Genomic DNA, 23,670 nt, shown 5'->3' on the forward strand with positions numbered 1-23,670 from the left:
CCCTTCTTCGTAATCTGATGCGCCTCGTGTATTTATCACTCAGCTATCTTGGCACCAGCACAATATCTTAACTTCAGGATCGGTTTACACTGGCATACCAAGCAATGAATAGGAAGGTGCCCACTCACTCTATTATTGACAATTCATGCCAACGCAAGCGTATGTTCACACACCTTCCTGTTTGGCTTACGTAGACTTCGCCGCATGACAGAGGAATCTGATAGACTACCCCAACACTGCAATGTACGTAGGAATTGGGGCGCTTTATTCCGTACCTTTGGGACCTATTCGTATTTCTTCCTATGCGCGAGCATAATCCAACAAGCTGGCCAGGAGCCGAAAATGCAAGTTGGCACCTGTCCTTGTATGCTCTCTGTGGTTGTTTGTTTGCACAGTTATAAAACTGTTTGCAGAACCATTAAGCTTTGACAATCACTACGTATTGAACTAAAGCGGAGACTAACCTGCAGTAAGCAGAGAAGCGTTCCGTCTAGCGACATGGCGGCTTTGGATCCGCCATGCCCACAGAAGATGAAATCATGCCGGTCTTTTATAGCGGCACCAAGTCATGACGTTAGACTGAGATACTTGAAAGGGTAGGCCAGTAGAATTGCGTCGCCAGATGACGAAAGCGTTGATCACGAACTGCCGTTGATCAACTGGTTCTTGCCATGTAGATTAAAACAGTAATGGACCCAAGACGCTGCCCTGGGGAACACCAGAGGAGACATCAGTTAAATCGGATTCATATCCGTCGACGACGGTGAACTGCTTACGAAATGACAGGAAATTACGCAACCATGAGATAGTTGAAGAATGTAAGTGCAACAACGATAGTTTAGCTATTAAGCGGGAGTGTGGAACATGATCAAATGCCTTGGAGTAGTCCAAAAAATGCAGTCAGTCTGGAAACCTTCATCCATGTTAGAAAAAAAGTTCACTGGTGAATTCTATTAACTGCATGTCACACGAATATCCCTTCCTAAATCCATGCTGGCTTGGGAAAAAAGTTATTGCATTCAAGGTAATGTGCGATGCCTGATGCGACGATGTGCTCAAGAAGTTTGCATGCGATACAGGTTAGATATTGGGCGATAGTTACTGACATGATTTCTATCACCAGCTTTAAAAATGGGAATAACTTTAGCGATTTTCCAATCATCAGGTATTTCCCCGGTAGACAATGATTGCTCGAATATGTTACAGAGGATAACGCTGGAATGATTTACGGTGTTCTTAAGTATTTTAGAATTTATGCCGTGAACGCCACAGCAAGTTGATAACTTGAGGTTATTGATTAAAGATGCAATACCAGTATCAGTTAGGTTTATAGGTTCCATGTACTGATAGAGGACATCGGTTAGCTGTGGGATACTGGAATGGTCTTCATGAGCAAAGACAGATCTAAAGAAAGTGTTAAAAACAAATGGACACTCTTGTTTACTTATGGGTGCCCCGATGTTGTCTTGAAGTAATATATTAGCATCCTTGTTTTTCGGTGATATGGTCTTCCAGAATTTTGACGGGTTATTCTTGATAACAGATTGAAGATGACGTGAATAGAATGTGTGTTTAGCTTTGCGTACAGCTTGAAAGTATTTTTGATCAGCTGCTTTGTGGTTAAGCCGTGATTGTGAGGTTCTTAATTGTTTAGTTTTCCTAAATAAACATTTCTTTTTGTTCTTTAGCGTGCACAAAGACCAGTGAAACCAAGGCTTTCATATATTAACCCGGAAGGAAATTCACGGTATGTATGAGTGAACAAGGTCAGTTAATTTTTCTTTAAATAAAGTCCAGTTTTTGTTGACCGGTGTGCCAGGAAAAGTAGGAATATATGTGCGGCAAAAGTTTTCTAAACCGAGGTTGATGGCATCGTAGTCTCCTTTTTTATGATCTAAGATTTGTTTGGGCCATGTGATACGCTGATAAAAAGATGTAGTAATTGTAAATTCGAGAAGCAGATGGTCACTAAATTCTTCACAAAAAGGCACTGGGCTGATAAACTCGGGAGCACTCGTAAGGATCAAATCCAAGATGTTATCACCGCGGTTAGGTTGATTTATTATCTGGACAAATGGAAAATCTAGACTAAACTCTATGAATTCATTAGAGTCGGTAGTTTAATTACAAAAACAGCGCCGAATAAAACAACACACGAAGAAGGGAAACACGAGACAGCACGTAGGCGCTAACCAACTGCTTAACCAACTAGCCCACCAACACATGCTCAGAGTCGGTAGAACAAGATGCTAGGTTTTTTCAGTTTATGTCAGGATAGTTGAAGTCACCCAAAAGGAAGATATGAGCTGTTTGGAATTTCTGTTTAATTGCACTAAGGTTATCGGTCAAGTCTGAAGTGAACGAGGTCATATGATCTGGTGCTTTGTAACATACCCTAAGCAGGCACTTGTGCACCTGTGAAGGAATACAAACCCACAAGATTTCCAGTGGGGAGGAAACATTAACATAAAAATGTACGATCTGTTTTTTCATGGCGACTAGGACGCCACCACCCCTTCTATTGGTCCGATCATTCCGGTGAATGATGTAATCCTCAGCGTCAAATAAAACTTCGTGATCAGCAACATTTGAGTTAAGCCACGTTTCCGCTAATAATAAGATGTCAGTACCATCGCTTTCTAAGCGAGAGCATAGTTCAGTGCGCTTGGGGAGAATGCTACGAATATTAGTGAAAGATACTTTAAGCTCCCTCCGATGGTCGACTACAAGCATTTGAAGCTAACGTACTAATATCTTGTGGACGTGTTGCCGGGGCGCAGTTCAGCTATCTGGAAGACTGTATCACAGTATTTGAAGCAGAATCATACGTGTATACCCGTTTATCAATACTCAACTTTTCAACGTTAAGCCTGAATGGCATCTTTTTAGATTTAGCATAGTCAAGAAGATTTTTTCTCGCAATGCGTGTTTGAAGAGAAAAATCCTCAAGCACGGCAAAGCCAGTGTCCTTGAATTTATAGCCCTGTTCGAAAACACGTTGCCCGTCTTTAAAGGAGGTAAATTTAGCTATGATACGCCTACGTTTATCTTCATGATACTGGCCGAGGCGTTGGGCGCGTTCAATTTGTGAAGACTGCAGATTGATACAAGATGATTCGTCCAGAGTGCTATAACTTTTTCTTAGGCTGTACACCATGACTCTGAAGCATCTTCAGAAATACCGAAGAAAAGCAAATTTGATCGTCGCATTCGGTTTTCTGCGTCTTCACAGCGGGAGTGTGGTATCCTTAGTTTGTCCGGTAAATTACAAGCCGAAATAGATGAGCTGAATTCCAAAGTGCTATGGGCGTTTTTAATCTCTGCAGAGTCAACTTCAATTGCACGGATTCTTGCAGACAGCTGCCTCAACTCGACATCTACAGATGCCTGCCAGTTCTTTATTGCGAGCAGGTCATCCTTAATTTCATCTTGTCCGGATATAATCTGCTGAACTGTTGCTAAGACCTTCGCCAAAACGTCATCATGCTCAGGGCCTGGATTTGTTTCAATATCACCAGACATAATTCTGCCAAAACATGTACACCCAAAAATGAAACAGGAAGTGTGGCTCGGGTATTAATGCCAGTGTCTTGGTGTACTACTCGATTCAGCCGCTGGGCTCTGTGAAAGTATCCACTCTTGTTGCATTTCTTTCTCCATGTTCAACTGCCGGCCGCAATTGGTTGTAATGCTGCGGCATCCACAGCACGAAATCCAGCCATTGACAAACATAGGTCTACATAAGGTCTACACAAGTGAGTGTAGCGAATGCCTTGGAGGGTAGCGAGAGCGGGCGAACAATGTAGATGTCAAAGTGATAGAAACAGGCATCACAGAGACGAAAGGAGTGCATTGGCGACTTCGTGTGTTGCGTCCTCTTGGAGCGCTGACAGTGAAGGCATTCGCGTGCCCAGCGGCGCATATCAGAGTACACTCAGGTGGCATGCTGGGTGGCATGAACCTGGGGATGACTTGCATGGTGTAGGTTATCAAACACTTGATGAAAGAGTCGGAATGGAATGAATGGCAGTGTTCGACTCCTTGACATGTTGCAAGTGGTAGCGACTGAAGAAAATGGAAAGGGGACGTCTGGAAGCACTAATGACGTTGCAGAGGACCGGAGGTCCCGAAGCACGACGTCTAAGTGCTGCACCGTAGCAATTTCTTCGATGTCAAGTGTTGCCGTGGATATTGCGTCGATACAGAAGGCATCTGCAGCTGCGTTGACCAGGCTTTCAATGTATTGTATGTCCACGGTGAACTCGGACATGAAATTGAGGTGCCACCAAAGGTTGCGAGTCCAGCTCAATGTTAACAATGGCAACCGGAATCCAGCTTGGAGTTCTGGCTGGTTTGCCCATATCTTCAAGTGGGTACGACGGCCACCAAATGTTGTGGGTTCGAGTGTCTTAACTTCTCATGGGCAGTGCCGATTCTACCTCCAAGGAAGAATGGCAGAAAAAGCTAGTTACAGCATGGGATTCCTTTCAAGGATCCGCTGAGCGAGCTGGCGCACGTGTCCACGCACACGCTGACATATGCTGTTAAGTACATTGTTAGTGCACACATCAACAATGACGTCAAATCTAGCTAACACCGAGACATTTAAACTAATCAACTATCTCTATTTGTTTGGAGTTAAATATGATGCTATTGCGTGGACAAACTGGTTTATATTTCAGCTGGAAAATTACTGCTCTTGTGTGTTTTTTTTTTCATTACCACGCATATGATTAGATTGCGACCATTTTCCCAGCGAAGTCATCGTCATATTGCACCCTTGTATGAGTTCATGAATGTTATGTCCAGATAAGAAAATGCTTGTACCATATATTATGAATCTGGCATTCGGGTTAATGTTTACAATGTCATTAACATAAATGTTGAAAAGTAGTGGCCCTAATATACTGCCTTGTGGGACACCAGAATTAATTGGTTTTATTTCTGAGTATGATTATGTATGTTGACAAGTTAATATTTTATTAGTTTTACAGCCTGGCTTCATATTCTGAAGTACCATAGCTTCTCTAGAAGTAACTCTTCATTAACAAGATCAAAATCTTTTGAAAAGTCAAGGAATATTCCCATCACAAAAGCTGTTTTCAAATTGTGACAGAATATATCCTTTTTTTTAACAGCACTAGTTCAGTAGATTTGTTTTTCTGGAATCCGAATTTACATTTGGTGAGCAAATTGTATTTATTTATAAATTTTGTAAATCTAGAATGCCGAATTTTCTCTACGAATCCCGAGAAATTTCCCACCCCCAAAAGATATCCCACCCCTAACTAAGGTCCCAGCTTAGGCATGATAAGGCACCAGTCAGGCATGATAAGGCACCAGTTGTTATCTTGGTAAGTGTTTGGAATGCACTCATAAAATCATTAGAGTGCAACACCATCTCAAATTCGTTTAAATTCTTGAAACCTTAAATTCTTAAAACCTCGTTAAACCGTACCTCCTTAAACAGTAGTTTCGTTTTAAATGTAGTAAAGTGAAATCCCTGACTCAGTGGCCATTTAACATAATGCATTTTGTATCTGCATAAACCGTACCAGCTTATTACGTATGTATCGGTTAACACGCAGTGTTTCCACTTTTATTTATTTATTTATTTATTTATTTATTTATTTATTTATTTATTTCCAGATACTGCTGTCTCAATACATGAGACATAGCAGGAGTGGATACACCAGAGATTAGATCAACACAACATACAATGAACTTGAAACGTAATTACAAAATATGGTTAGACAATTCTTCACAAACTCACAAACTTGATTGCACAACCACAGCAGTTTGTCCCCATCGGGCAGCCTGTCAGAACAAACCTCACAGATCAAAACAACGGCCTTCAATCGCATTGTCTGTTTGTGAGTGAAGCCACATCAACATCATTTCGGTGTCGTACAGGCAAAGACTCGGGCCATGCCGAAGCTCGGAAAAAAAGCACCAGGTGCTCAGCACAGAAGAAAAATTACGACATTCGACCCACTAAAGCATATTCTAGTACTGTCAAACCCCGTTACAACAAACACCACATTAACGAACATTTCAGATTAACGAACTTTTATGAAATCCCGTGCCGACTGCTTATAGTTTCAATGTAAAAATATTTCACTACTACAAACTTCAGAATAACGAACATTTTAGAATAACGATCGTTATTTAATTTCCGTGTCATCTTAACAACACCTCAGTACTACGAACTCATATCGCGAAATGCGATGATGATGATGAAGCAACATTCACTGGGCCCGAAATAAATCGGTGGTGCACGCAGGCACCAGACGGGGTGGTTCCCTAGTTACGGGACCCATATGTTTCCAGCAGCTCCTGGCCCCTGTCCGTCAGTGCGAGCTGAATCGGTAGGGCGGGGCTGGATAACAAGGTCTCCCATCGCTCAAGGGATTGGGGATTAGGGGTGTTGGTGGGAAGGGGAGGAGGGGGGGTCTTGAGTTTTGTGCACTCTGCCAAGACGTGCGGCAGGGTGCCCTTTTCTCTTCTGCAAAAAGGACAGAGCATATCGTATTCCGCAGGGTACATGCGGTTCATCAGTACGGGATGCGCAAGCGATCCCGCCTGCGCTCGACGCAGGATCGTCTGTTGTTGCCTGGTGAGTTTGGGGTGCGGTTCTGGCAGTCTGCACCTTTCTTCTCGGTACATCCGGGTAATGTCCCGAAAGCTGGTAACCGGGTGCGGTAGCTCTTCCGGCTCGTGCTCGGCCCGGATCGACATTTCTCGGGCATGGTAGTCGGCGATGGTGTTGCCTGCTACCTGCGAGTGAGCCGGGACCCACACGAGCTCTATGGCTCTTCCCGGAGGCTTGTGCTTGGCTAGAATGGCTCGGGTCGCGGAGGAGATTACCCCCCTGCGGAAGCTTCTGTAGGCTGTCTTTGAGTCGGTGACTACGGTGTCCACGCTCGACTGTGCGAGTGCAAGGGCTACGGCCGCTTCTTCGGCAACTGCGGGGTCTGTTGTCTTCAGGGACGCGCTGACGATCAGCTTCTCTTTTGAAGTAACCACCACGGCTGCACGGTCACTGCGAGGATTCTTAGATTTCAGTGTATCCGTCACGGCAGTCGGAGCTCTAAGCTAGCAGACGGTGCAGCGCGAAGAGCGGGCCGCCTTGCAACTTGCTTCCCGCAAAAACCTGAGATGGCGCGGAAGGAGAAAGATGCGGGCGGAGACTTTTTTTTCCTTCTCCGTTGTGGAGGCAACGATGCACCAGGTTTTGTGAGTGGAGAGGCGGGAAGCATGGGCTCGTAAAACCTGAGACGGTGCGGCAGAAGAAAAAAAAAAGTAGTAATTAACGCTGAAGTGGGCCTTTTTTTTTTCCTGATGCGGAGGTGACAACTCTAAACCACGGCGAAGAAGCGAAAGCAGTTTTCTTTGAGCGAGAGAGTAGAGATTCTTCGCGAGATAGAAGACGGGAAGAAACAATCCGTCGTGGCTAAAGAACATGGAGTGGCGCGGTCGACGATCGCCACGATTCTCAAAGATAAGGAGAAAATCTTTAAGCACCAGCAAGAATCTTGCTGCACGTTACGGCAGCACCCGAAGACCGCGACGAGTCCGTGTCGGCCACAGATGCGTTGGACTGCTTGCGAAAACTCCGCATATTTATAGTCAAAAGCGGCACAGCGACCGAAGGCGTGCATAAGAATGCGGACGGTCTGGAATCGTTCGTGCTGCAGAGTCTGTGCTGCACCCGTCAGAATACGATTACGGACTGTTTCAAACAAATGTGCCTTGCCTGACGATCACGTGTGCATTGTGTGAGAAACGAGTTCAAGGAGGTACCGTTTCAAAGGTAGGACGCTTGCGTTACTGAAATGCTATTGTTATGGCTAATTTTTGGGCTTTCACTATAACGACCTTTCAGAATAACGAACATTTTCCCGCGGTCCCCTGAAGTTCGTTGTACCGAGATTTCACTGTACACTGTAAATACAGCTGCCCTGGCCATTCTGACAGCGGTGACAACAGCCAAGAGTGGAACCAGGGGCACCGGCCACTTACCAGGAGCATGGAAAAGTCCAGTGTAAAGAGCATGAAAATTATAAACTGTGCCCTCGCACGGCGTGCGAAATGTGAACGGCTGAACTCTCTTTATGAGAAGAATCCGCTCGCTGTTCGCAGCCAGCACTGGAGCACACATGCCAAAGGCGCTCTGGCACAGCGTACGGAGATTTCGGTCAATTTTCCGTGTTTGGCACAGGAATTGGCGTTTGTATCAAAACGGCACCATTGGCGCAGGAGTCCCACCTCTGCGTTTTCAATGCCTTGCACTGCGAAGGCTACGGTACAGTGGGGCATGCCCACAATGATCCCCCTTCTAACTGTCACCTTTGCATAAAGCTCAAGTTTAAATTTTGATGTTAACGTTGACACCACGACTTTCAATTTTGGTGCCTATGACGCAGTAAACATAAGCAAAACGTGGTTGTCCTCGAGAAGCCACAGCGCTTTTAGCCAGTGGACTCGTAACTGAAGCCTGCGGTGGTCGCTGTATCTACGCTACGTAGCCGCCCACAACAACCAATAGCAGTCGCATGTGGGAATCTGCTTTATTATGAAATAAAGTGTAAGCCTGCCTCCTTAAGAGAGTAAGGAGGCAGGTTTCTGTTGAAAAGAGTGTTCGAGAGAAAGGCGACTTCGTGGTCTGCTTGCAAGCTCCACGCACCACATACGACAGTAAAACTTGGCTGATACGTTCACAGCAGCATATGCTACCAACGGAGTATGTTATTTCACCAAGCTCGACGCGTGGTTCAGAGCCCCTTTAATCTATGTGCTACTGCTGCTATGAAGCTTGATTGTGAGACACTATTAAACACTCACTCATGTCAGAATGTAATAATGTACCGACAAGGGTAACAGAAAAGACAGGTACCATATTGAAACATTTCATAACCAAGTATGATAGGTGTTGCATAAAGGCAGGTGTCATTTTTTTTTGCGATAAGTGATCACTCGCCCATTTTAAGTGTCCCAGGTTAACATTTTAAAGAAGCAGGACTAATCTTACTTGTAGCGAGACATAAATCCTGCCACACTGTCGCAATTCTGGGACTGGTGCAATGTTGTAAATGAAAATGGCCCTGACGCAGCTTATGAGCAGTTTCTGCGCAAAGTTAAGTGGATTATGACAATTGTCTTCCTTAAGAAACCTCTAGTAAGTGCAGGAAACATACAAATCTGTCAACGAATTATGAACTGCTCAACAACATAAGAAAAAGTGACTAGATTTAGAGAGCATTTCTTCAAGTAAGATGCACCGACGGACTGAAAACTTGTACAGCATTTAGAAACCCCGTGAATGAGGATAGTGACATAGCAGAGAAAAATTATTATACTCACCTATCCAGCTCTTCTGCAGGAAGATCTGAAGAACTCTGGAAAAAATTAAAATCAGCAATTGGTCACATACCTCCACTTACTGAATTATAAAGGATGGGGCGTAGTTCAAAGGTCTCGAACTCTGATGCATTTAATGATAATTTTGTCTATTTCACCCGCTTGTCTATGAATAGCAACATACCGGCAATAAAATTTCCTAATGAGCAGACCATTTTCTTAGACTGTGTTAATGAAAGTGAAGTAGTTTCGTCTTTTATGAAACCAAATAACAGCAAGCCTATCGACGCGTCAGGCATACAATTAACACGAGTTACGTATATTATTCTTGAAACTTATTGTGCGCAACAAACAGGGACGAAGAATAGAAGAAACACAAGGACGAGCGCTTTCTAACAACTGGTTTTATTTTTGAAGATCCACCTGCTTATATACCCACAGATCTGCGCAATCTAGTCATCCATAGCACGCCTATAGCGCATATAATACACACAGATCTGCGCGAACAAGTGCTCTGGATGACTGGATCGCGCAGATCTGTGGGTATACAAGCAGGTGGATCTTCAAAAATAAAACCAGTTGTTAGAAAGCGCTCGTCCTTGTGTTTCTTCTATTCTTCGTCCCTGTTTGTTGCGCACAATAAGTTTCAAGATGAATTTGTTCCAACTAGGCCGACTAGCAGTCTTGCGTATATTATTGACATTAATTATCATGCGCTAGTTCATATCTTTAATACGTCTTGCAACAGGAAGCTTTCCACGTAAAATGCATTATGCAAGAGTCGCCGTAATATACAAGAAAGGTGACAGAAACGAACCTCCCAATTACCGTCCGATTTCTTTTTGGCAGTTGTTTCAAAAAGATTAGAGAAAATTTTACTTAAATGTTTCACATCCTTTACTGAACATAAAATTTAATTCATTTATTTATTTAAAGTACCTCACAGGCCCATTTAAGGGCATTGGGTAAGGGGGACAACAAAGTGTTTCAACAGGAGTAAACAACATAAATATCAATACAGGAATTCACAAGATAAGTAAAGCAACGTTCAATAAATGTTTGTCTACGCTAAGCTTTAGATAGCGTAAAAACAGTAATATCCTCATACACACAAAAAATACAAAAATTCAAGTGTGAAAAACAGGGAAGGAAAGCAGGTCAATATCATCCTTATACAATGTTCCTACAGGAAGCTTTGCAATTCTTCGCGAAAAGCGCCCCAATTTAAGCATGCTATGTTATCAGGAAGACTGTTCCATACAGTTATGACACATGGCAGTGCTGATGCGTTAAATGACAGTGTATTGCCAAATATGCGCATGAAGCTATGGCTATTGTTAAGGCAGCATGACGTGCGCGCTGGTACTTCAAGCGGCAACAGATGAGTTCATTAACATTCGTTAACAATTTCCTCTCGCTGCCCCAGGATGTGTGAAGATAAAATTGTCAGTAAGTTTGTTGTTTTTATGCATTTCGCTTTGAGATATCTTATGTGTAGAATGAAAGTAAGTTTAGAGTCAAGTATGATGCCTAAAATCTTCTGCTCTTTGTTCGCAGGTATTTGTTGCCCATGCATTTCCATATTGGGATCCGCAGCAAGAACTTTCTTCCTGGTGAAAAGAGTGCAAGAACTTGGGGGGTTCACTCTAAACTTATTTTCGTCTGGCCACTTAGAAACTCTGTTCAAGCACTGTTGTACTTGTCTCTAACACACTGTAAGGTTGCAGGATTTGAAACCTATCTGTATGTCTTCTACATAGATGGAATGTATGTATGCTTGTGTCGGTTGATTTGCCATTGTGGCGGCAGGTAGGTGACGTCCGCTGCGAAGTTCCGTGATTGTACCCCGCACCTTCCACCAAAATGTTGCAGGAGAAAGCAGGCCCACGAATGTAAAATAATGTATATTTACAAGTGAGGTTAATGGCGTTCAGGCAAGTGCCAGACTTCGTCTTCCTCTCGACCAATCCAACTTCTTCCTTCACTTCACCGTAACAATATTGTAGAGATAGGACAGCCTCCTGCAAAGCTCAAACTGGTTGCAGGTGATTGTTTAATTTAGACACAAATAGCTAATCATCATCATCAGCCTGGTTACGCCCACTGCAGGGCAAAGGCCTCTCCCATATTTCTCCAACAACCCCGGTCATGTACTAATTGTGGCCATGCCATCCCTGCAAACTTCTTAATTTCATCCACCCACCTAACTTTCTGCCGTCCCCTGCTACGCTTCCCTTCCCTTGGAATCCAGTCCGTAACCCTTAATGACCATCGGTTATCTTCCCTCCTCATTAAATGTCCTGCCCATGCCCATTTCTTTTTCTTGATTTCAACTAAGATGTCATTAACTCGCGTTTGTTCCCTCACCCAATCTGCTCTTTTCTTATCCCTTAACGTTACACCTATCATTCTTCTTTCCATAGCTCGTTGCGTCGTCCTCAATTTGAGCAGAACCCTTTTCGTAAGCCTCCAGGTTTCTGCCCCGTAGGTGAGTACTGGTAGGACACAGCTATTATATACTTTTCTCTTGAGGGATAATGGCAACCTGCTGTTCATTATCTCAGAATGCCTGCCAAATGCACCCCAGCCCATTCTTATTCTTCTGATTATTTCCGTCTCATGATCCGGATCCGCCGTCACTACCTGCCCTAAGTAGATGTATTCCCTTATGACTTCCAGTGCCTCGCTGCCTATTGTAAATTGCTGTTCTCTTCCGAGACTGTTAAGCATTACTTTAGTTTTCTGCAGATTAATTTTTAGACCCACTCTTCTGCTTTGCCTCTCCAGGTCAGTGAGCATGCATTGTAATTGGTCCCCTGAGTTACTAAGCAAGGCAATATCATCCGCGAATCGCAAGTTACTAAGGTATTCTCCATTAACTTTTATCCCCAATTCTTCCCAATCCAGGTCTCTGAATACCTCCTGTAAAGACGCTGTGAATAGCATTGGAGATATCGTATCTCCCTGCCTGACGCCTTTCTTTATTGGGATTTTATTGCTTGCTTTATGGAGGACTACGGTGGCTGTGGAGCCGCTATAGATATCTTTCAGTATTTTTACATACGGCTCGTCTACACCCCGATTCCGCAATGCCTCCATGACTGCCGAGGTTTCGACAGAATCAAACGCTTTCTCGTAATCAATGAAAGCTATATATAAGGGTTGGTTATATTCCTCACATTTCTCTATCACCCGATTGATAGTGTGAATATGATCTATTGTTGAGTAGCCTTTACGGAATCCTGCCTGGTCCTTTGCTTGACAGAAGTCTAAGGTGCTCCTGATTCTATTTGCGATTACCTTAGTAAATAGTTTGTAGGCAACGGACAGTAAGCTGATCGGTCTATAATTTTTCAAGTCTTTGGCGTCCCCTTTCTTATGGATTAGGATTATGTTAGCGTTCTTCCAAGATACTGGGCACGGTGGCACTGTCGACATGCGGTTCACAAATTGCCCGTTCGTCTACATTTTGCAGTTCGTCTTCGGCCTGCTACTCGACGCAGGCGATATGCGGCTCGGAACTACCGGGAGCACTGCGACTGCGCTGGACCGGCATGCAAGGAATGACTACGCACCGACGCTGCCGACATGGATCTTCGACTATCAGCTACATCACCTTACCGGCACATGCGCCTACCCATCTGCTGTAGAGCGCCACCAGGAGTCTGCACAATCTGCGGCTATATATGCGTTCCACAAGGGACCCCCTGTCACTGGGCACGGTGGCACTGTCGACATGCGGTTCACAAATTGCCCGTTCGTCTACATTTTGCAGGTGAGAAAACGGTTTGGGAAATGCCTCCGTTCAAGTGACCGTTTCTTGCTGGTGTTGCCGTGCCCATGGCAGTATATGGCTGTGTGTGAATCATGCATGACATACTTTAAGAAGCTATTGTTGATGGGCGGAGATATTGAAAGCAACCCCAGCCCTGGCCTCAAGCAAATCGCCAAACAACTTACCGAAATTGCTTCCGACATTAAAGATATCAAAGAAAAGCGACTAGCAGATATAGAGAGCAAGCTTGACCTCATTACGAAACTCGAAGCTGAAGTGATTAAGAGTCTTGAAGAAAAAATAGACGACATCGAAAACCGTAGCAGAAGGTCAAACTTAATTGTTAATGGCCTACCAGAAATGGAAGAAGAAACAAGCGAAGCGCTAGAAGAGGCCGTAAATGAGGAAATAATCGCAAAAATCCTTGAACTCGAACCTGTGGCCATTGAGCGCATACATCGTTTAGGAAGACGAGGACCGAACAAGACGAGGCCAGTGATATTTAAATTACTAGACGCAAGAGATAAAAGTGTCATACTAAAAAACTGCTTTAAACTAAAGAAATCAGACCTCTCAATAGGGGAAGATTTTTCGCGAAAAGTTAGAGAGACCCGAAAGAAACTCTGGAACAGTGCACAGGCAAACCGCGAAAATAAAGACAAGGTGTCGTTAGCGTACAACAAACTATTCATTAACAACCGTATTTTCATCTGGGATGACGAAAAGAATGACAGGGTAGAGATAAAGAAGCATGACAAAATGGAGCAAAAAAAGAACGCGAACGTGGAAAAAGGAAAAAACGAAGTAAACCGCCCGGCAAGACGCCAATACCAGCGCAAGAAAAAATAACGTTGTTAAACGTCAACACTCGAAGTATCTTAAAGGGAAGCTGAAGCGGTTTTCAATTTCCATGAATTGCTGGGATTGGGAAGAACAGACCTAATTATTTACGGTTCCGAATTTTTTTTCTTCGTTTTGTTAATATAAGGGGCGGAAATCGCTTTCTAAATCACCCCCGCGGACACGCCCCCATCGCTTCCCGGAGCGCCGGGTGAGGAGGTTACCAGAGGAGAGAACCGGCGAGAGTGACGTCACTGGTGGGGACCGAGCTGCCGGACCAGCGTGCTGGCATGCGCTGGCATGCCTCTTTCCGTCCTGCGCTTTACTGAACGACGCTACGAGAGATTTGCCGCCGCCGCCGCTCACGTTTGTTTTGCGATTTTCGTAAACTGTTCTTTCCTTCTGTGCTGCGTGAGTGCCTACAGCCAAGGGCGCCCAACATGCCCTCGTTCTGTGCAGCAATCGGCTGCGCGAACACACGCGGGCGAGACGATGTGGTGTTTCACAGGTTCCCGAAGCACAAGAAGCTTGCAGCGCAGTGCGGTGAGGAGAGATAAGTTCGTGCCGACGAAATCAACTGTGCTGTGCTCGGACCATTTCCGCGATAGCCGGATAGCCTTACGACAAATGCGGAAACGCGTTGTTGCTAGCGTTGCTATACTCCGTTTCATACATCAGGTGCAACGCTGTGGAGGCTTGAGATACTTCTTGCAGTAGCTGCGTTCGCACTTAGAAAAAGTTCGGTGTTTCTTGATCCGATTTTTGAGAAAACTTTTCATATATAAGCTCAGTTCTGAATGAAAAAAAAAAAAAGAATTTACCCATAGAAACAATCCGTGTACTTATACGGCTGCTAGCACGTTCTTTTAAATCAATTTTCTTTTCGGCATTCTTTAATTGCAGCCCGTCGCGGCAGCTTCACGTGCATGCTCGCGCGAGCAAATGCCGCTGGCACGCTGCGAACCATAGACGGAAACGCGCGCAGTAATAAATTTTGGTAACCGGACTTCGTGCGTAGCTTCCACAGCGTTGCACCTGAGGTATAAATTGGAGTATAGGCTTGCCTAGTGACATTCGACGTACGGTTGCAGTTATCATGTTTAACACACGGCGGTGCTAAAACTGCCTAATATCTTTATGTCAACACTAGCATGGAGCGCGCATACCGATTCTTGATCGAGCCACAATCGCAAAGTCGTCGAACCATATTCTGAATATTGCACATATAATCCCCCTGACCATCTCGATCTGTATGTGTATGATAAGCAACTTCCATGACTGTACCTCGCAGCACTGCATGTGCGCGCTTTGAAACGCGGCACTTATGTTCGCGATCGTGTATCAACGCTCAGAAAACCACGGGACTTCAGACAAGCAGCGGCAAGGTGCTTGACATCGCGGAATTGTACCCGTGTTTACAATCTAATGAGAAGTTAGTGCTTCGGCATTCTTCCAGCAGCAAGTTTGCAGTGACACTTTAGCGCATTTTTTCTCCCGTCATTGGAACGTGCAGCTACATGAAAAAAAAAAAGCATACGTAACAGCTAAGATTTCCAGCGCGCGAGAAGGTGTACACATCGCTCTCGCTTTTGGCACACTCAACATCGTCGTTGCCGCCGTTGCCGCCATCGTTTTCCGTATCGGCTGTCGGTTCGAACATGTGCGGCGAAAATACAAGCTGTCCGAGACAGCGAGAACATTCCATAATGCTTACAACTCAGCTATGCAGCCAGAACAGAACAGCGTGCTACGCTCTCAAACGGCGGCGCCGACCGGCGACTGCCGCCACTGACGTCACAGCGGCTCCGACCAATCATGGGCAACAGCGACGTTCGCGCGATACCCTGAGGCGCTGGTGCGCGTTTTCATGAAAAAACAGCCGCTTTCGCTTGTTTCCGCCCTTTTTGAACGAGATATTCGTGTTCAGGGGACTCAAAACTGTAGAATGCCACAGAGAACTCATTTTTTTCGAAAAGTGTTTCAGCTTCCCTTTAAATAAGGTGCAGCCATTTGAAAACTTATTGCTCGATCGTGAGCCAGATATAGTGGCAGTCACCTTATGGTAAAATCCAGTATATTGTTGCGAAAATAGTATAGCACAGGCCCCTTTCTTTCCACAAATGCGGATTCCTCGATGCGGGGGAAGTGTTTGTGTGGAAATAACCACAACAGTGCCTCGGGCATGTTCTCCCGCCCGGCCAATGCTGCCATACCTGACGGTCACTTCATGCACGTGTCGCACCCTCTTCTCACGCTCGGCTGTACGGGACGTGAAGAATTGATAACTTTTGGGCAAATTTATTTTTTATGCGGAGTATTTTCCCAACCATTCTTGGACTCTTAAACTCTGGCCCTTATTGGATCCTGTCGGCCAGCCCGATGGGTCGAAATAGGACATTGGTGGAGAAGCCTGCACCTCCCGCCAACCCGCAGGTCCCTTGAATGCTGCGGAAACTCGTTTAAGGAATGGTCCGAGAAGTTTTGGAGAGAGCAAGGAGACAGCAGCACACAGGCGGGACTTCACCACCTGCCGGTCAGGCATGCCGTCGACGATCGGTGTGTCATCATTTTGTTTTTGATATGAGTAGAGCATAAATCTAAATTCTAAGTTAATAAACCTAGTTATTCAAATGGGACTTCTCGTCTTCGTATCTGCGGATCTGGCCTTGCCCCTGCCTGAACTCATCCCCTCTCATTGTTGTCTCCCTGGTGAGCTGATGCGTCAGAAAAGTAACAACTGCGTCACTTCGCTACAACATTCCCTAGATGTCTAAGAAAGCTAAGGTAGTTCCTCTTCACAAAAAGGGTGCCAACGCTGGTCTCTAACTATCATCCTATATGTATTTTATCTTCAATTAGTGAAGTTGTAGAAGAGTTATTGCTTTACCGTATTAACAACTACCTTAAATTTAGCTTGCTGAAACCTAGTCATTTCAGTATAAGTTCAGGAAGTTCACCTAACTTGGCTTTGCTAACATCAACTGATTATATTATTATTCACTTGATCTCGGGTACATGTGGGCTCAGCCTTTTAAGACTACTAAAACCTCTGATACAATGAACCATAATGTTCATCATCAGCAGCAGCAGCCTATTTTGTGTCGACCCAAGGATGAAGGCCTCTCCCTGCGATCTCCAATTACACCTGTCCTGCACCAACCAATTCCAACTAGCGCCCGTGAATTTCCCAATTTCATCGCCCACCCCTCTTCTGCCGTCCTCGACTGTGCTTCCCCTCTCTTCGCACCCATCCTGTAACCCTAATGGTCCGCCGGTTATCTAACCTGCACATTAAGAGACCTCTTTCTGTCTCATAACGTTATGCCTAGAATTCTTCGTTACATTGCTCTTTGCGCAGTCGTTAACTTGTTTTCAAGCTTCATTGTCAGTCTGCAAATTTCCACCCGATATGTCAGCAGTAGATAAAATGCACTGATTGCACACCTTCCTTATCAATGATAATGGTAAGTTTCCAGTCAGGAAATGACAATGTCTGCCGCATGTGCTCCAACCCATTTTCATTGTGTGAATTACGTTCTCATGATCAGGGTTCCCTGTGATTAATTGTCCAAGGTAAATGCACTCGTTCACAGACTCCAGAGGCTGACTGACGATCCTGAACTCTTGTTCCCTTGTCCGGCTATTCATGAGTATCTTTGTTTTGCACATATTAATCTTCAACCCAATTCTTACTCTCTCTGTTCAGGTCCTCAATCATTTGTTCTAACTCAACTCCAGTGTTGCTGAACAAAATGTCATCTGCAAACCAAAGGTTGCCGAGATATTCACAGCCGATCCTTACTCCTGAATCGTCCCAAATTAATAGCTTGGATACTTCTTCTAAGGACGCAGTGAACAGCATTGGAGAGATTGCGTCTCCTTGTCTGGCCTCTTCCTTTATAGGTATCTCCCTGCTTTTCTTGTGGAGAATAAAGGCACCTATAGAGTTTCCAATATATTTACGTAAGCGTTCAGTACTCCTTGATTACGTAATGCCTCTATGGCTGCTGTTATCTCTACTGAATCAAATGCCTTTTCGTAATTTATGAAAGCCATATAGAGAAGTTGATCATACTCTGCGGATTTCTCAATGACCTGATCAATGACATGGATGTTATCCATTGTAGAGTATCCCTTCCTGAAGCTAGCCTTTTCCCTTGGCTGGGAAAAGCTTAGTGTTGCCTTTATTTTATTGCGAGTTATCTTGGTGAATATTTTATATAAAACTGGGAGTAAGCTAATGGGCCTATGGTTTTTCAATTCTTTAAAGTCTCCCTTTTTGTGGATTAGTATGTTTGCATTCTTCCAGTTTTCTGGGACCCTTGAAGTTTGATCTCTATAGATACGAGTATCGCTTCTGCTGTGTAAACAGGAAGCTCCCCCATCGGTAACGATCTTCACAGCACAGCCGTACCTGAGTAAAGTGAATGGAGGGACACACACTAGATAAGAAAGGATTGGGAGACCTGCGTGATGCACTATAGTACTGTGCATGCACATTTCCCGAGCGTCACCACATTTTTGGATCTGATTTGATTGCAGATTACGCAGCTGAAACAAGACTTACTACAAAAGGTAAATTCGGCTAGAGATGAGTTTTACAGCTTGAATCTTGAAGAATTTATTTCTAGCGATCCTAAAAAATTCTGGCAGCATCTAAGCCAGAGAAGACAACAGATACAAAGCATTAACGTCAACGGAATTGAAATAGAAGATGCGCACTGCATTGCTGAATACTTCAATGTATATTTTCAAAGTGTGTTTACAGAACGTGATGAGTGTGAACTTTCCAGTGCAAGTAGCCCATCGGTAGATAATATTTTAATCAGTCGCGAAGGTGTCCTGGCATTGCTTCTAAATATAAACACTATTAAGAAGTCAGCTGGGCCGATAACATTCCTAATGCTTTCTTGAGGCAATATTCTGAGTAATTATCTGAATTCATTTCTAATCTTTTCCAGTTATCCTTAAAGTTAGGTGCAATACCATCAGTCTGGAGTAAAGCACATGTTGTGCCGGTACACAAGAAAGGAGACCGCCAATCTGTTTCAAATTACCATCCTATATCTATTACTAGCTCGTGTTGTAAGCTATTGGAACATATTTATTTATTTATTTATTTCAGAATACTGCAGGCCATTGCTTGACCCAAGCAGGAGTGAATTTACATTGTTACATAACCAAGAGCATAAAATGTATACAATGTTAGCAGCACACATATATCAAAAGAATAAACCAAAAGAATAAAATTGAACAATATTAGCAGCATACGGATACCAAAAGAATAAAATTATACAATATTAGCAGCACAAGGATACAAAACATACAAAACTTAAAAAGATAGTTTCGACAGCCTCAAAAAGACTATGGTTACTGCGGCAACGTCTGAAGCACTGTACAAGCAAGACGAAACTAGTTGGTTATACTTCACTGGTGCATCCTCTACTTGAATATGGTGATGTCGTTTGGGACCCGCACACTAAAACTGATACAGAAAAGCTGGAAAAAGTACAAAAAAAGCACTCAGGTTTATTTTTAATGCGTACGGAAGACAAGTATCACTATCTGATCTTCGTTCAAGGTCTGGCCTTCCAATACTGGAGGAACGCCGTAAGCTACACCGTCTGAAGATGCTTTACACGATAGTGAACGGCCAAACTAAAATGAATTTTGACGAATACTTACAGTTTAACACGTGTAGAAGTACCCGCGGAAAACACGAACTTACCCTTATTGTACCCCAGGCTAGAACTATCGCTTATCAATTTTCATTTTTTCCTAGAACGATAAGAGAATGGAACAGGCTTCCACAAGAGGCAACGAACAAACGTACTGTTGACTCTTTCTTATCGGCTATTTCTCAGTTGTGAGCGAAGTACGCAATTCCTTTCGTACCGAATTTTTATTCAACTCATGTCATTAGTTTCAGAGATATTGTTCTGCGCAGTAGCGTACAAGTATGATCTGTGAAACACTGTGTGTGAGCTTGCTGTGTTCGAATTTTATTTTGACATTTTCTTTGCTTGTACAGTATCCCTTTGAATTTTCTATGTACCACTCCTGCTATGGCTGCTAAAAAGCAGCTGGCAGTATTTCTAAATAAATAAATAAATAAATAAATATCAGGTAAGTAGATGATGTAACGCATCAGAAAAATTTTGTGAGGAAAAAACAGATGCCGGTAACGAATTCCAATCTTGTACTGTTCTAGGGAAAAAACTGTACTTAAAGCTGTTAGTTTTGGCGAAGATGGGAGCAAGTGAATGCTCATGAACGCTCCGAGTCCTTCTCACTAGAGGACGCTTAATGCACTCTGGAAGCTGGAGCTTATTTTTTCCTGTTAAACTATTGTTCAAGAATATCAATCTATTAATCTTTCTGCGGGTTTCTAGTGTATGAATGCTATTTGAGATCATTAACTGCGAAGGAGAGTCTTCCCTTTTGTATTTTCCGTTTATAAACCTAACCGCTTTCCTATTGGCTTTTTCAAGGATCATTATATCTTTTTTTGTGTATGGGTCCCACACTACTGAAGCATATTCAAGTAAAGACCGCACACAAGTTTCGTAAGCCAATTTTTTTATGTGTGCAGGGGCAGTTTTTAGCTTTCTTCGTAAAACCTATAGCTTTCGAAGTGCAGATGTAGAAATTTTATTTATTTTTATTTTATTTAATAATACTGTCAGCCCATGAAGGGCCGTTACAGGAGTGGAAAATACAAACACATACAAGGATACAGTATGACAACAAAAGCAAGTAAATGAACAGCAGAAGACATTTCAGCAGGGACGCGAATCGGTTTGGATTTTATGCACCTACAAACTTCCCCAAAATAAGAAACAAAATGAGCAGATACACCTTTGACAAAGTTATGATATACATATTAGTTAGCGGCAAAAAGAATAACATGTACACATTGCAAAAACTCCTCAACGCATGAGGCCGACATGACAGAGTCGGGGAGCGCATTCCATTCCGTAATGCCTCTCGGGACAAAGCTGTACTTGAAACAGTCATTTCTGACCTGAGGGGGTGTGATGTACTGGCTATGACGATGTCTGGATGTTTCATTTGTCGAGATTTTGAAGTACTTGTGTTTGTCGACAAGCAAGTGACCATTAATGATAAGGTAAATTAGTTTCAGTCGCTCATACTTGGTACGTAAGTCTAGCGGAGGTAAGTCGGCAAGCTTAAAAAGTTCAGTGGGGGATTGGCAGTAGCGATACTTGTTAAAAATGAACCTTGATGCTAACCTCTGGATTCTGTCAATCTTTTGTTGGTTGGATTTAGTGTGGGGATCCCATACAGCTTTAGCATACTCCAAGATAGGACGTATTAAGGATTTATAGGCAAAAATTTTGACCTCAGGTGTGGACGCACTTATATTCCGTCTTAGGCTCCAGAGCACTTTGCTGGCCTTACCACATACAGCATGAATGTGTTGATTCCATCTGAGGTCAGAAGTTAACGTTACTCCTAGATACTTACCGTAAAAACCGGAATATAGGTCGAACTTTTTTTCAAAAAACCATCGCGAAAAGTCGACCCTCGACTTATATACCGGACATTGGCGGAAAAACTACGGAAGTTTTGCAACAATGGGCGCATGAAGTAAACAGCCGCCATCGCCATCAGCAGCAGCGCGGCGCGGCGTGGCGACGTGGTAGCATCGTCATTTTGCGTTTGCATTGTTTCATTTTGTTTAAAAATGAGCGGAAGCCGACGGCAATTTAACGTCGCCTTCAAAAAAAAGGCGATCGAGTACGCGGAAGCTAACGGCAACCTGGCGGCACAGCGCGAATTTGGAGTGTCGGAAAAAAGCATTCGCTACTGGCGGAAGCAGAAGCAGCTTTTGGTTGCTTGCAGCAACCAAAAGAAAACTTCATTTCGTGGGCGGACTGCAGCGTATCCAGAACTGGAAAACAAGGTTGCGGATTTCATCCGGGAGCTTCGTGCAAGATCGCTGCCTGTGACGACTGAATCCATCCGTTTTAAAGCGGTAGAGATCGCGCCCGCCTCTGGACTGACGAGGGCGCAATTCAAGGGCTCGCCATCCTGGGTGCGGCATTTCATGAAGAGGAAGGGCTTTGCACTACGACGCCGTACTTCTGTGTGCCAGAAAGTGCCCGCAGAATTCGAGGACAAACTAATCGAGTTTCAGCGATATGTAATTGCGCTTCGGCAGCAACGCGACTACATGATCGGACAGATAGGAAACGCCGACGAAACGCCAGTGTGGTTTGACATGCCCTCAAGCCGGACTGTTTCCGAGAAAGGAGCCAAGCAAATCAAGCTTCTGACAACGGGCAACGAGCACTCGCGGTTCACTGTGATGCTCGCATGTACAGCTGATGGGAAGAAGCTGCCCCCTTTCATCATTTTTAAAAGAAAAACATTGCCGAAAGAGGAATTCCCACGCGACGTCATCGTCCGGGTAAATGAAAACTGTTTTATGAACGAATCTGATGCAGGAGTGGGTCCGGCTCGTCTGGAAGCGGCGACCTGGTGCCCTCTTTGAGCGAGCGAACATGCTCGTTCTGGACTCATTTCGAGGCCACCTCACAGCCAACGTCAAGCGGGCCCTGTGCGACGGCAAGACGGACCTCGTGGTCATCCCTGGTGGACTGACATCTGTGCTGCAGCCACTAGACGTTGTGCTCAATAAGCCGTTTAAAGATAGAGTGCGCGAACTCTATAATGAATGGATGCAGGGCGATAACCCGACTACCCCCGCCGGCCGCCTGCGACGTCCACCGCTTGCGACTGTTTGTGGCTGGGTGTCGTCGGCGTGGAAATCTCTCCCCGAAGAGATGGTGCGCAAGTCTTTCAGAAAATGCTGCATAAGCAACGCGCTGGACGGCACAGAGGACGATGCTCTATGGGACGTGGGCAGCGAGAAGCACTCGACATCGGACTCTAGTTCGGACGACTCCGATTCGGAGTAGCGCTTGCGCACTTTGTGTCCTTCTGTGTACTGCACACCCAGCCAATTTTTAACAGCATCGCGCGACCATCGACCCGCGTGTGTGTCAGCACCTTATCATCACGGCACGGACCGGCGAAATAGCGAAAGTAAGCGCATGTGTACACATGCGCTATCTCGTTTGTTTCGCCGCTTAGAGCCGTTAATAAGGTGCTGACAAGCACGCGGGTCGATGGTCGCGCGATGCTGTTAAAAACTTAGCCAGGTGCACATGCGAGCAGCATTTAAATAAATACTGTCACCATTGTGCAACCGGCTGAGTCGCATTTGTTTCAAGGTAAGGGTGTCTTTCAGTACTTTTGCCATTGAAAAATATTTTTTTCATTTTTAGGACTGGTTAGTTGGGGGGTCGACCTATATTCCGGTCCGACCTATAGTCCGGTTTTTACGGTATGTTTATCGACTCTGCTAATAGTTATACTATTTATATTGTAAGGGTAACCCAAAATTTTTTTCTTTCTCGTTATGGACATAACAACAGACTTAGCTGCGTTTAGTTCCATCTGCCAATCGTCACACCATTTTTATGCGAAGCATATTACGAGAGCTCAACCCAGCTCCTCAGGCGCGGCGGTGTCGCCTTGAATACCACGTGACACCGTGACGTCACGACAGAGGAGAAGTGACTTTGGCTCAACTCTTGCAAGATGGGCTGGGTGGGAATGGAACCAGGGTCTCCGGAGTGTGAGACGGAGACGCTACCACTGAGCCA

General features: G+C 44.4%; 1 long non-coding RNA gene across 2 annotated transcripts in view; it reads right to left on the reverse strand.

The window, feature by feature from the left end:
- Window positions 1–493: 493 nt before the first annotated feature.
- The window catches only part of LOC139053368 (uncharacterized), a 40,064-nt gene continuing 16,887 nt past the window's right edge, over window positions 494–23,670 (reverse strand). Inside the window, exons 5-6 of one of the 2 annotated variants that reach the window (XR_011510442.1) lie at window positions 9,364–9,398; window positions 494–708 (exon numbers count right to left, since the gene is read on the reverse strand). This is a non-coding gene — a long non-coding RNA (uncharacterized lncRNA). Of the gene's footprint in view, window positions 709–6,240; window positions 7,273–9,363; window positions 9,399–23,670 lie in introns of those variants that run through there. The other variant, XR_011510441.1, reaches the window with a different exon arrangement.

Source organism: Dermacentor albipictus, unplaced genomic scaffold (genome assembly GCF_038994185.2).
Source record: "Dermacentor albipictus isolate Rhodes 1998 colony unplaced genomic scaffold, USDA_Dalb.pri_finalv2 scaffold_101, whole genome shotgun sequence".
NCBI classification, from domain to species: Eukaryota; Metazoa; Arthropoda; class Arachnida; order Ixodida; family Ixodidae; genus Dermacentor; species Dermacentor albipictus.